At 43.4% G+C, this 15,109-nt stretch overlaps 1 long non-coding RNA gene across 1 annotated transcript; it reads left to right on the top strand.

Annotated features, from left to right (window-relative positions):
• Nucleotides 1–567: 567 nt before the first annotated feature.
• LOC110016934 (uncharacterized) lies at nucleotides 568–1,273 on the top strand. Its single transcript, XR_013650650.1, has 3 exons — nucleotides 568–705; nucleotides 814–970; nucleotides 1,050–1,273. It is a non-coding gene; the product is annotated as an uncharacterized LOC110016934 (long non-coding RNA).
• Nucleotides 1,274–15,109: the final 13,836 nt, after the last annotated feature.

Here is a 15,109-nt window from a genome sequence, read left to right on the forward strand (position 1 = left end):
TTGGAGGAGCGCGCCGGGGCCCCTCCGGGAGACTCAATGATTTTTCTTTGCAGCTTTTTTCGGTTTGGATCGGAAGACCTTCAGGAGAACCAGAGTTCTGTTCACCTGAGGAAGCAGGAGTCTGTGAGGAGCACGTCACGTGACTTTCTCCTCATGGTGCATTTAAAAAAAGGGACGCACATGATCTAAATTAACAAAACAGGATTGTTTTTTCAGTACTAAGATAAGACCATCATTTTGCAAACTTTAAAATACAGACCAAAACATTTTAAATTTGATAATGACTTTTTTCAAATACAGATCTTTGTTTTTACTAAATAAACCCAATATTTATGCAAAGTATCTTGTTATTTTATTCTCCTTGAATCCCAAACTTCCTCTGAAATTCTGCAGAACATTGAAGACTCTGCTATCAGTCATTTTACGTCTTCTGGCTCCATTTTCAAAGTTTTCCTCATAACGTAAACCTCAGATTGACTAACAAACACGTGACCCTAAGCTGTGTGAATGAAGGTTCTCATGACTTCAAATCTTCTCTTTTCAAGCGTTTCACTGCTCATCCAAACAGCTTCATCAACCTGAGAGGTTCTGGGTTCGAGTCCCACAGATCCTCCAGGAGGGGACTGCTTTATTTGAAAAGAACCATTTGGTTGCTGGAATGTGGGGACCCACCTGGAGGAAATATTGGCTGACTTGAACACCTCAGTGAGACCTTGGATGTTTCTAGAGAGAAGTTGCCAAAGGAAGAAAAAAAACACAAAGTGAAACTTTTGTTTATTTGTCTGACAAGTTTTGTTTTCTCGCATATTGTAGGATAAACCAGAAAAAATTGTCATGGTGCCACTGTCAGCTCTCCTCCCCCTCCCCTCTCTGCTCTGTTCCTGACTCCCCCAGCTGTGAGCACTCACCTCATCAACCTTCAAAAGGAGATCCAGCGCCAGCATTCATCGCCAGTTCGTTGCCCCTCATGGTGCTTAGTCTGGTCAATCCAAGTTTCTTAGTTCATGTAGTCATGCCTTGCCTAATCTCATCCTATGGCTCGTCTCCAGGACACTCTAACCACGAGTGGTCGCCTGAGTATCCAGTCCTGTGGAACAGAAGCTCCTCACGGAATTCTGAGGACTCCTCTGCCAAGCCTCAAACCAGAATCGAAGTCCAATCGAGCCACGAGCCATTGCTACCTCCAGCCACGAACCACAAACCACGATCCAGTCGCCAGTTTTGACAAAACTACAAAACTGCTGACAAGAGAAATAAATCTTTACTCACCTTCTTATTCACCTGTGTGTTCCTTCTGGGTTCCATCATCTGGGTCTGCTTCGCTAAGTGAGCCATGACAAAAATAGGTGAAAGGGCAAATAAGTTAGCGAGTGGTTAAGTTTAGGGGTTGACTTGACAGCAAAGGGCCCAGAGGAAGCGTTCAAACTCAGCGTGTGAGCAGACATTAGACGGTTGTTCTCAGCGTGAGCTCAGGATCCAAAAGATCCGCTGAAGCATTGATGTCACAACAACAGAAGAGAAAGCCGTGAGCAGAGTTTCCTTCAAAAACTTTTCAACAACTAAGCTTCAACTCGAACTAGTTGTGGTGAATGAAAATGTCTTTTACTGTGAGGAGTGATCAATCTAAAAGTGGACGGGAAACTCATCGTGTTAGTGGAGAGTGGTGAGCAAACTTTAGGGAGAAAAGAATCAATACTTCCATGGCAACCTGCAGCTTTAGTCAGCCCAACAAAAAGACTGGAAACAAAGGACGGCAGCTCAAGACGGGGGGGGGGAAAGACGACTCCAGAACCTTCCACAAACCTCCTCTGAATGTTTGTCTACAACAGAACATGAAATAGAACAAAGGAAACCATAGTTACAATAAGAAAGAGGAACAGGAAGATTTTTTTTGTCTTTCGTTAAAGTTCACAAAAAATTTCTTCTGGAGCAACTTTTAGACAAAAACTGATCAGTTGAAAAGTCAAAAATCCTCAGTTTAGTTTCACCTGAAGCTTTAGCTCATCACCTGAAATCAGTCCAGAAACTGAGGTCCAGCTCAGAAAATAAAAGAAAACATAAAGAAACTCAGGAGAACCCAAGAACTATTCTCTCTGGGCATTTTTTGTGTTTTCATTTTTAATTTGCAGAAATTAAAAGCAACCAAAAAGTTAAAATGTAAGTATAAACAAATAAAAAAATGAATTACTTTGTAAAAAGTAAAAAATTTGCTAAATTTGACCCTGTGGGTTCTCCAGGATTCAAATGAATGATTAAAGAAAAATCTCCTTTTGTCTTTGTTTCAAAATGTTTCGTTATGAAAATCATAAAAGACCATGAAGAGACATAGTGATGATGATTTTATTCCCGAAGACTGACTTATCCAAAGGTGGGACGTTTCTGCACAACAAACGATTTGATCCTTGCAAAGATTTCACAACTTTGTTTTTAGACAATCAAGATATTTTACCAGGTTTGAAGTTTTAACTTCTTTTTGTTCCACACCTTTCCAAGCATTTCACGAAAAATCAGCACAGTCCAGAATGTTGCATTTCTTTGAGAGCTAAGATCTAGAAATAAGAAAATTATTATTAAAATGAGTCAAAATCTTTTTCCTCGCTAAACTAATAGAAAAACTTGATTTAAGACACAAACTCAGTGTAATTTTTGGTTAAATATTAAGGATGTTAAATGGCCTACACTCTGCAAAATAAACAACCCCAAAGGGGAATTTTGATCCATTCATGCATTTCGAAGTATTACTCTAAAAACCTGCTCTCTGAGCACCAGCTCCTCCCAATCCACAAAAACGACTGGCTTCTCAAATTAAGAACAAATTAAGAACCGCCCCTTCCAGGAAGAGTTTGAGCTTTCAGCCCCGCCCCCATGCTAACAGACACACCCACTTTCTCCATGCAGCTGGCGGTGATCGGCTAAACGCTTTCCTTTCTCTGCACAATCTGCACATCCATCTTTACAAAAGTTCGGATGTTGTTTGTTTTTGTGGGAGAAACGCAGAAACACTGCTGAGGGCGGCTCTAGGATAACATCATGAAATGGGCGGCACCCACAAGGAGAGAAGGGCGGAGCCTGACAGATCGAGTCGTCTTTCTTTTGGGTAGAAAAATGAGCTGTGAAAATAACTCATGTTCCATAAAAAGTCCTTCTTTACTGTGCCAAATCTAATATATGATCATGCATATAGTTTACTCTGAAAGGCGTAGGATAGCATGAAAAGGGCTTTCAAGTTTAGACTGCCTTTATTTGTCATTATTTTGGAAACAAAAAAGTAGATTTATGTTCCGAGAATAAGGGCTAGTTTTTAGAGGTTAAATTAAGATGAGCCAGCTTGGACTAAGATTCTCATTTTGCTCATATTTTTGTTCCAAAAAGAGTCTTGTTTGCATCGCTAATGTCAGGTTGGGGGTGTCAGGGGCTGTAAGCCAGGGGGAGAGCTAGTTACAGTCAACAAAAAGCTCTCAGCCATGGGGAGGGGAAAGGGGGGGCAGGGTTGCGACACGCCAACACCCCCGCCCACAAGACAGAGGTGAATCTCTAATGAACTCCTGCCGCTCTGCAGAAACTATGTCCTAAAAATGACCGATTTGTTTTTAGATTTTGTCTGAAACGATATAATGGTCATCAAATGGGAACGCTTTGAAAATAGATCCCAGGATGATCAGAGTGGAATTTTTAGGACGCAGAAACTGTTGATGCACAGAAAAGCAGCAGAAACGAATGTTGGAGACGTTTTCTGAAGAAAGAGTTTCTGAAAAGCTGTTCCAAGAACCAAACTAAACCGAAGACATGAACTTAAAGGAAAGTTTGTGAACCTCCCACATGTATTTGTGTTCTTTTACCTTTGGACTTTGATGTTTTCTGGAAGAAGAATGTTTCCATGGTTTCAAAGGATGTTTAATGAGCTCATTGCTTTATGCCTTAAGTTAATATTCAAGTGTTGAACAGTCAAAGTTGGATGACGGAACAAATCTCCAGCAGACAGAACACGATTCCAGGATTTATCTTCAGGACTTTCAACTCTCCTGGTTTTTCTCTGTTACTTCATGTCATGACTTCAGGTTCTGATCACTTTTTAGTTGTTCCTGATGTTCTTCATCTCCAGGTTCTGCTCTCTGATCATCACAGCCAAAGGGTTCAGGCCTGTGGCTGTGAGTGAGTCCGCTCCACAGTGTCTGGTCTTCTGTCGTGTCTATTATTTCAGTTACAGCCCCTGAACCTCCTGCTTCTGCTCCTTAACATCCACAACTCCTGACAGAAGCCTCTCTGAAGGTTTCTTAAATTCTAAAAATCATTTGTGATTTTCTGATGTTTCAGAAAAGGAGAAAAAAGCTCGCTGCTCCTTCCTGCTCGGCGCCTCACGGCAGCCGAGTCTGCACCGCCTTCTCCTGCAGGAGATGCTCCACCAAAAGCTGCAATGGGGGTGGAGGATGACAGGACGTGTGTGTGCAGCATGCAGAGTTTGTTTGCTCCCAAACACCTGATGGTCCAGGTCTGCATCCCGCAGCAGGTCGATGCGCGAGCCCGAGTTCTGGCAAAGCTCAGCTGTAATTGCAGCCCAGGAAAGAACATGTAATGCAACTTTAATGGCACGGGGGCTGAAGCTTCGCCTACAACGCCCCCCCCCCCCCCCCCCCCCCCCCCCAAACACAAATAGTGCATTAGCAGCAGGGACTCACTCTGCGCTCCCTGATTGAAGCTATTAAATACAATTTAGGATATGCAGAAAGGGAAGTGGAAGCGGGTGGCTGAGTGCTGCCTCAGAGTGAGCACATGAGCTTTGTTCTGGTGTAATGCTGCCACTGTGATTCAGCCCTTTGGAGAAAAAAACAGCAGTTTAATGGAGTCCAAATTACAGCTCTGTGAACATTTCTGTTTTTATTCTTTTCTGCTCCTGCCTCATTTTTCAGGCGCCACTTTGCATCTGCTGCCATTTCTCAGAAATTCTCCTGCAAAGAAAGCCGTGGAGGAGATGGCGAGAGTCATGAAAACGCCGTTTGTCGCCGCTTTCTCAAAAAGAAGTTATTAGACAAAAGGTCATTTACGGATGTGCGTTTGTGTGTAAACGTGTGTACTTGTAGGCATCAGATCATGGGTCTCGTGCACACGCCGGCGTGCATGTGAGTGGTAAAGTGTAACCTTTGAATGTGTTTACACACTGACATTTCCAGAGATCTGCAGTGAAAGTGAAGCCTTGACATTCTTCAGACTCACATTTCTGAGCTGACAGCTCTGTCAGCGCTCACTCCACGCAGACGTCAACAGAGTTCCCACGCCGCTGCTCTCAGGTGCCCAATCAAACCCTCCGTCCTCCCCGCCATGCTTTTGGATTCAGCGTTTCTTCTAGAACAAAAAGGGTTGGGAAATGATAGACTAAACCCAACAAGATTCATGTAATACTGGAACTGGAAGGAGCTGCAATTCCAGAAGAAAATTCAGCATTGAATGCTGTATTGCTGAATGAAAATGAAACTGAAAGGGTAATAATTGGCACAAAAATAAATAAATAAATGATCAAAGTTGAGCATAAATAAAGTGAAAACAGCACAAAAATAAAAAGATATGTTTGTGAAAAATGCCAGAGCCGGGTATCGAACCAGCGAGCTTCTGCACCAAGGATCCCCCATGTATTTCAATAGAGGCAGAAAAATCCAGGAAATCCTGGAATATCTTGAAAAATTCAAGGATTTGAAGGACCAAAAGTCACAGCTGGAAAAATCTGAAAGAGCTGAACATTTGAATAGTTGGATGGTTGAAATAGATGAAACATTGGAGGAGGAGTTAAGAGAGAATAAATGGTGGAAGATACTAGAATAAAGAAAGAGAAACAGGAAAACAACGGATTGAATCCTTTATAGCGTTCAAACAATAAGCAACTGCACTGACATGTGACAGTTTGACCACCAATTCTCAACTTCCAGCACCAAAACCTTCAGAAATCCTGTTTATGAACAAAATTATTTCCACAGACTTCATGTTTTCCAACGGTAGCATCGGACTTGGAAGTCATTGGGTTTTTTCTAAACTTTATTTATAGTAGCAGGTAGTCACATGAGTCAGACTCAGATATCATAAAGAAAAAACCTGCAGGTTGAAAAAGAACATTAAAGAAGCTGCAGCTGCATCCTCAGCTCATCAGGAAGGAATTAACTGAATCTACCAAATCCCTCTACCTGTGAGGGATTTGGGAGTAATGTTTGTGACTAAGTAATATAAGACATGCACAGTGCAATCACTACAAAAGTGTGAATTCCTCTAAAAAACACCTCCAGCAGGGGGCAGTGTTACACATCCACTTAAGTCTTTGGCCGAATCTGAATTCTCCCTACCTCTACATTTATGCCTGCAAGCTAAGAAATATGGAAAAATAGTGTCTTCAAATATGGACCTTACTACAGCTTGATGACATCATCAATAGAAGCCGGTCATCTACGTTAGCTAGATGTTTAGCTAACAAATGCATAACAGCATTAGTTTGATATCTTCAAAAAGTCATGCAAAAGCAAAAAGTCATTACTGACATTTACAGGAAAACTTCAGACCACAACGAGAAGAAATGCGTCTCTCCGACGGACGGACGGATACCTCCCCCTGAGTCGCTACGGCTCCTCCTTAAAAAAACTTTCGGACGCTGCTACAGCTTCAAATCCCCCACAACTGGAGCAAAGGGGGAGGGGCAACTTGGATTTGGTCTCAGTCTCTACTGCCCTTATGGGTGAAGAAGGGCCATCTGGGGTGAAAAATGGTCAAAGCTGTACGGGGCACAGAGGCGATCCACAGGAAGTCTCCAGGTGGTGGACCGCTCAGTGAACCCGTAGAGAGAAAATGCTCATTTTTTTCTACGTTCATGCTGCGGCGACAGCTTGTAATGAACACTCATGCAACACATAAGGGGAAGTAGGTGAGGCGCAGGCGTGTCGTGCGGATTTATCACTTTTTTAACCTCTGAAATCCTTTGAACTGTTCAAGGAGCCGTTAGTGCTGTTCACATAAAACGTGCACGCTCCTCGCTGCAGCCTAATTGTTAGAAATTAGGAAATGAGAACATCAGTGTAGTTTGCATGGACGTCCTACGGGCACTTCGGCATCACGTGCACACCCCGTGCGTGCAGCATTCAGTAAGGAGTCAGTCCTCTCACCTTAAGGACTAGAGCGTGGCGTGAGGACGCCGTACGACATCATCAGCCGCACGTCACAAGTGCGTCTAACTTCCATTAGCCTTACAAATACTTCCTGATACGCTTACCTTACCCACAACAATGGTACGTTCCATTTTCATGGCGTCCCTTACGGTGGCCGTACGAGCCTCAAGTGAACTGGAAGACACGCCTGCGCTCCCCTTAGGTAAGGGGTGCAGCCGCTCTTCTACGACCCCCACGGACCCAAAAACCTGCAGAACTTGCACAGGTCAACTCCCTGACTGAGACTTTACACTGAACATGAATCCGTATTTAATCATTAAAAAAATCCAAGTTAAACGGTCATCTGGAGACCAGTTCAGTCAGCCCACCCCCCAGTTGCAGGACGACGTGTCCCTTGAGATTCCAATTTGTTCAGACATGCTCGCTTTCGTTCGGGCTCCTGCGCTCGTGTCGATGTAAATCAGATCGGACTCTCGGACCAGTCGATATAGACGTGGGACAGGATTGAGTCGGCGCCGCCTCAGGGACTTATCAGTGACAGGAGTCTATTACTTCAGAGCAGGAGAGTAAAGGAAGCTGCTTTAAATTGCAAATGTGATCCTGCAGACTTGCCTGCTATGCAAACTTTGTGATGTATTAAGGGACACCTGGGAATAGCTGCCAGCTGCACAAAGCAAAACTGAGCCGTACGCCAGAAAAAAAGTCAATTCAGTGATAAAAAACAAAAAATCCAAACACTGCATTAGCCTTTAAAACAAGATCTGCAGTTTTTTGAGGAACTCATTCTCATTTCAGAGCGATCTCTGCGCTTGCAGCTTTAATCCAACTGGGAGCTCATCATTTCAGCCTGTAGATCCACTCAGGAGTAATGAGTACAAGGTGTTATTGTTCCTCTCTCCTCCCTGTTATTCTTTGCATGTTTGAGGTTCAGGCAGGGACATGATGTTCTGACTCTGAGTCACAAGATACAGTCCTGCAGCATGAAGCGCAATCCTGATTAATTCAGCCGCTGCATAAAGCTTGATGTTGTTGCCCGTTTCCCTCCTCATTTAGCAAAGAGCCAAGTGGTGATTTTTTAAACGTCCTGCAGGGATGGGAAATGCTAAAAACATTGTCCAAACCTTTTAGAGCGCTCTGACATGCACCTCCAGCTCGCTGTGCTTCCAGCGAGGGTTTGATGGCATCACTGTTTCTCACACGCTCGAAGGCTTTCCTGTGAATAAAACAACAAACAGCATTCGAATTTAAGTGTGGGACATGCATCATTTACATTTGAATGTGACTGTACAGTAAATAAGTCAACAGTCAGTGGAGTTGAACTGAAACACCTCCAAAGCTGACGAAAGGTTTTAGGGAAGATTTCATGGGAAATGGTGCAAATGCACACATTCACACACTGATAGCGGCAGCCTTATAACCACCAGGAGCAATGTGGGGTTCAGTGTCTTGTCCAAAGACACATGGCCAGGCAAGGCAGGAACCAAACCTTTAATCCTCCAATAAGAGGCTGACCGCTCTACGTCTGTACCACGGCTGCCTAGTCTCCAGTACGCATACACGCACGTTTGCGTACTGGATACACACATATACATGCACGCACGCATACACGCACGTATGAAGCAAGCTTACGTTTTTGTTCCGGACTCTAAATTTGTTTCTTCCTGTTGGTGACCGAATGTTAAGATGAGGCTCCGCCTCTTCTGGTTAACTTCTCAGGATATGACATCAGATTCCAAAACCACATTTTTAGGCCTGTTGATCATTTTGCTCCCCCTGAGCAGCAGAGCAGACACATCTACCAGTTCAATGCGGCCCAGTCATGAAGACTAAAAATTGTAAGGAAGTTTAAAAAATAAAAAAAGCCTGTTTCTAGTCCATTCTTGTGGCGAGTTGTGATTATCTAAAGAAATAACCGAAAAGCGCATTTCAACCACTGGGGGAGCACAGGAAAAGCAAAACAGGTGAAACAGCATATCTCTGCACATACCAAAAGCGAAACCTAACAGCTCTGTGTCTGGGTAAGATGCAGTTTGGTTCCTCGTAAGCCTCACTGCTGTTACATTGCTGTAAGAATGATCAGTAGTGACACAATAATTGACCAGGGGGTACCTGACCTCCAGGGTAGTCTCTGTGTTAACTCTGGCTAAGCTGCATTGATGTGTGTATTGAGGGTGGACACTTTCCTTGAAATAAACACAAGTACAATACTTGCTGTTGTGTTGTAGTTATGGTAAATAATACGGCTTTAATTGCGTGTTTGTGTGTGTGTGTGTGTGTGTCTGGCAGGTCAGTGTGTGGGGTGGCTCTTTGACTCTCACAGTGAAAAACTTCGGCTCTTGGTGTCAACCTTGTTCGCCCCTCCCGTTCCAGAACAAATCATGTGTGACATGCAGGTCCAGCTCTCCTGTTTTGACCTATTGAACCCTCAGCCCTGTCGCATTGACCTGATGCTGACCGAGGCGGTGAGAGGAGTTAGCATCGGGATAATGAAGGATGTTTTAGGGGAGTTTGGGGTTTTTTAATCGGTTGTCTGAGGACTGGAGCTGCAGAGAGAACTTTCCTGTGTTTCTATGGTTTCTCGTCTCCAAGCGCCTTTGTTGCTGCAGCTGATTATCGGATGACAAAAGGAGAAAAGGATGTTTGTGAGCAGCGCTCTGCAAGCAACAGGTTGGTAATTTTGAGCCCACTCCCATCTCTCCATAACAAAGACGCCGGCTTGTTAACTTTCAGAAGCTCCCTCCAACGTGTGCACGTCTCCGACAACAGAGGGAGGGTAAATTAAAAGGTAAAAAAGCATCAGCGGTGGCGGCGGGAACATAAACAGGGAGGCTTCTGCAGAGGAGCAGCGTGGAAGAACTGCTGAGAGGTGCTGGTGGGCCTCCTGCTAATGGGGAGGCAGTTCTGCTGAGAAGCTGTTACTGTCAAAGACGAAAAAGTTGCTGATCCCCCACGCCCCCCCCATCCCTGCCTCGCCATAAATCTCCAAATGGTGCGCCGAGCCTCCTGCCAGAGGGACTTCATGCCAAACACGTCAGAACGTTTCTATGATCACAGAAAGCACAGCTCCCGGCGCCGCGTCACACAGGAGAACGTGCAGAAATCAGATGAACACCAAAACCCAAACTTTAAAACCACAAAGAAAAAACACGATTAAAAAGAAAAATAATAGTCTGATTCTATTTTAGTTTCCTTTAAGTACATTTCATGATGAGAGGAGAGATCTGCTGCTTCCGCCTGTATTGATAATACTCATCTTTGTGGCAGCGCAGCAAAAAAACAAAAGATTCATTATCCTCTGTTCTTCAGCATCCCTCTCTCTCCAGAGACCCTTTTTAACCAACAGAAACACAGAGTTTGCTGTGGACCCACACAGAGACACCACTTCCAGGCTGCAGCTGCCAACAGCTTGTTAAACAGAGAGTGAATTCCTGCGCTCCGTGTTAACCCCGACATCTGCCGAGCATCTGCTCTGCTGCAGGCCCGGCAGATGCATGCTTTGCAGACGCGTCGTCGCACGCAAACGGGAAGGTTAACCAGGCTGGTCTCGAGTCCACCGGTTTGCAGCTAGCTGATTGGTGGAAAAGATTTTAAGTGAAGTGAGAAGAGAAAGTTCTGAAGAATTCATCTGGAGACGTTTTTTCTGTATGAAGCAGCTGCTGAGTTTTTTTTACTTGTCCTGTCCAGCAGCTGAGCAAACAGAGGAGAGCTGAAGGCCTCAAGACGAATCCAATGACGGCTGTTCTCACTGGGAGATCACATCTCTACTCTTTAAAGACCCACTTCAAAGGAAATTGTGTTTTTGGTGTTTTCATGCTGTTTGGAGGACAAATACATAAAATTCAGCTCAAAATTATATTTCTGAGTATTTCTTTATTCAAATCGTTGGGGAAAAAAATTCTGCTTGGAAAAGAACATATTTGTGACATAGCTGGTATGGGGCCTCAAGCTCCGCCCCCTTTCTGCAGACAAATAGATCCATGAACGTCTTTGTTTTCCCGGTCTGAGCTGGAATCTGGATCTAAACTGTACGGCTGGATAGATCTGATACTGATCACCAATGATGCAGGAGAGAGTGTAAACAAATGCATGATGGGAAGTGGGGGCGGGGTTCCAGTCCCTTACGCAACTCGAGTCCCTTCCGCAAATTTCTGATGAGCTCCTGCCGATCTGCAGAAACTATGTCCTCTAAAACTACACAGATTTTTTTGAGATTTGCGTAACAACGGCATCATCCTGATGAAAAGACCACTGGGAAAAATAGATCAAAGGAGGATTGGAGTGGGACTTTAAGGACGTTTCCTGAAATAAGACGGAAAAGTGCAAACAAAAGCAGGTTTCCTGAACTCCCTTCACTTTATTTGATTGTCCAAAAAAGTTTCAGATAAATGTTCTATGTCAGAGTGAACTGATAAACAAACTTTGAGTTGATACTCTGAATATTTGGAGCTTTTCCCATCATCCCCGTCTTTCCCCGTCATGCAGGCAGCAGGCCTCCAGCCAGGCGTCTTTGCGCTCATACATTTTACATGATCAGACTCCGGTTTGTTAGAAACTCCACAAACACTGGTGTTTCATGGGTTGACACCACCCACAGTGGGAGGTGCACCCACCTCCTCTCCAGCACAGCTGTCCTCCACCTCCTCCATCGAGGTCGCAGCAGACATCATCCGCAAAAGATGTCAGTTTTTCATGTTGGAGGACCTTGGTAGCTTCTGTCCAACTGGCTTCAAAGCGAGGAAAAAGGTCGCTTCAACGGAAACTTTCAAGCATTCAGACTCGAGAGATTGATCAGTTTGGTTTATGTCAAGGAATAAATACAAAGGAAAAAGCAATAAAATAGATAAATCAAATCTAGTAATTTACAAATTACTAAAATAAATTGTTATCTTCTTGACATTTTATGACAGTAAATTTGCGTCCAGTCATAATATTTGAACTTTTACATATTGTGCTCACTCATGACACACTGGATAACTACTAAAAAACTACATAGTGCCTTAAATTTTAAAAGCAATTCGGACGCCACGCTCACTACTTTTTTTTTTTTAAACGGCGGATATGACAAAATCGATTTCATGAAGTTACAATCTAATTGTATGAGCATTTTACGATGATTATTAATGAGTCCACTGTCTTCTGAAGATAAAACGTTGACATTTTTGTTTATAATTTAAAAAAAAAATTTGGGGGCAAAAATGTTACCGACGCAATGCATTGTGGTCTGTTTTTGCTGATCTAGTGAGCATCAATGCACACTGGTTTTTCGCAGAGACGTCTGGCAAATTTCTAGGGCACTGAATTTTGGAGGTGTAGATTCAGACAGCACTAGAAAATGGCGAACGGGCTTTATAGTCAGTAGGTAAGGAATTCAGACACAACCATGGAGTCCCTTAAGCTCCCTCTCACATCACTTCTGACTGTTGTCAAGCGTTCCCAGACGTCTTTTCATGATTATTATCATGTTTTTAGCCAATATCTAAAATCCTGTGTCGTTTTCTAGGACATAGTTTCCTAGAGTTCCTGAGAAGATCACCTCTCAGATGTGGGCGGGACCATTGGAGCAGAGCAACCCCGCCCTCTCTTCCTGTCACCCATAACTGAGGGCCAGATTCCAGCTCAGACGAGGGAAACAAAGACGTACACAGATGTTTTATTTTCTGAAAGGAGATGCATCCGAATGAACCTCAGTGAGTCTTTATCATCTCCTTTGCAGAGAACGAGGAGCTAGCTTAGCGTTGCTGATGTTTCTCACGGGGATTCGGTAAATAATCTAACTGTGAGTAAATAAAGCTGACTGAAATTCTGCCCCCCCCCATGGTTACCTCCACCCGGCTCAGCCTCGGCTCACTAATCTGCTTTCCCACTTTGCCTCGTCTCCTCTCCAGCTCTGACCTTCAGCAAACAGAAAGCAGAAGGTTTTCAGGTGAAAGCATGAAGGTCTGCTTTCATTGATTCATTCATTTAATTATTATTAAACCACAAACGTTACTGTAGAGGAACTCTGAGTTATTCCGATTTTAGGAGAACGCTGCTTTTTATCTGGATTCAAGATTTAAAGATGTGGAGATTAAAAGAAATTAATACTCCAAGTCTGCTGGGGTCTTCGCCTGCTTCAAAACCTTTGAGCACAGGAAGAGAAGAAGATCTCAAACCATCTTAGGAGCCAGAAGAAACTTCCTGGAGATGGAGGGGTAGCTGATGTTTGAGAACCTCGTCAGGTTTCATACCATCCATGTTATAATTGAGCTTTAAAGAACAATAATACAATAATAAACATTTGAAACTATGTTGAAATGCTAGTAAACCTGTTATCTGCATAACAGAGAGCAGAATGTGGAAACAAACCAGGTAAAAATCTAACACCCCAAAAGTCTGGTCTTCCTCAAGGTTCCATTCTGGAGCCAATAGGATTTATTCTGTACATCTGTAATATGTTTCTGTTTTTTTTTTTTTTTTAAACTTTTATTTGTGGATGATAAAAATCTTCCTTAGGAGGAGCTTTTGGATGCAGCTGAAAAACAATAAATTAAATTAAGCTAAATGTATAGTTTTGGAAAAAGAACAACCGACTTAAAAGACAAAAACGGAATGATTTGTGATAAAGTCATGGAAAGAGTGTCTGAAAATTCTTGGTTTAATTACTGATTCAAAAAAACTGAATTGGAAGAAACATAAATTAGATCAATTCCATCTGTTCTCCACAGAGGGAAACATTTTATAAATTAATCATCCTTCCATACATGATCTGCTGTGTTGAGCTGTGTGTGTGTGTGGGGGGGGGGGGGGGGGGGGGGGCATCAGGAAATTGTATTTTCTTTTTCAAAAAAGCCACGAGAATAATCACCTTTAAATTTATCGTTAACAAACACACTGTTTAATAAATGAAAATGATGAAAGTGAAACACAAACAGTCACCAAAGACTTTTCCATCTGAGAGGATCAAACCTGTTCATGAAACCAGCGGTGAGAACAAAACCGTCACTGATCTCTGGTTCAGATCTGGAAGAACTGCAGACGACATTAGAAATGGTGAATCCATAAAAACATTCAAAGTAATGACAAAGGGGGACATCATGAATAGATGTAAGGGAGTCAACAGATTCATCCATATCTACTTTTTTCTAAAATCTTTTGATCTTAACTGATTGCCTTCGGCGTTTATTTATTGTAGTTTTGCACAAAAAATACTTCTTGTATAAATTTAAGTTTAGACTGAATTATAAAGTAAAAAGCGATTTGGTCTCGATGAGTTATTCATCTTCATCCAAAACCCGTCGTTCAACATCATGCTTGTGTTTATTTACTCATTTTGTTCTGTAAAATGTTTGGAGGTTGTTCTGCATCACTTCATTAACCCCCCCCCAGAGGACAGCCACATTTCCACCAGCATCCAGTTCGTTTGATGAAATGAGTGAAAAAGCTGCAGAAAGTCGCGTCTTTGGCCTTCAGCAGAGACTCTGTTTGCTGTTCGAAGGTTGTCCTCCTCAAACATTTGCAGAAATCTTTCTTCAAACTGTGTGAAGTCCATGTTACAGTGAAGCTGTCGCTCTCGGACTCTGCCAGCGATGGACAACGGCGGATTCCACCAAACGGAGCAGAGGCAGCTCCTGCTGGGAGCCTCATTGCCATTCATAGACTGCAGGTTCGATGGGAGATAATGATATTCTCCTGCTGCTCGCCGCAGTCAGCACAAACCTCCTCTGTGCTGATTCAGGCGGAGAGCAGAGCTGCCACAGTCCTGCTCGCATCCTCCAACACCGGGGTTTCAATGAAGCTTTATTAGTAGCGAGTCAGCTGAAATCCCGGCGTGCCAGTGCTGCTGAAATGCCAGCTGAATACCAGCAGTAGGATAATTACTCCAGAGTTTCCCTCCAGCTCCTCCAGCCTCAGCATCTGAAGTCTGTTCTGGATTCTCCGTTTAAGTCTTCATCTGCCGCCTTTGTTTGCTCGTCTGATTCGGTCTCTTTGCT

The sequence above is a fragment of the Oryzias latipes genome, chromosome 17 (assembly GCF_053564925.1).
Source record: "Oryzias latipes strain Hd-rR chromosome 17, Olatipes_Hd-rR_3.1".
Lineage (NCBI taxonomy): Eukaryota > Metazoa > Chordata > Actinopteri > Beloniformes > Adrianichthyidae > Oryzias > Oryzias latipes.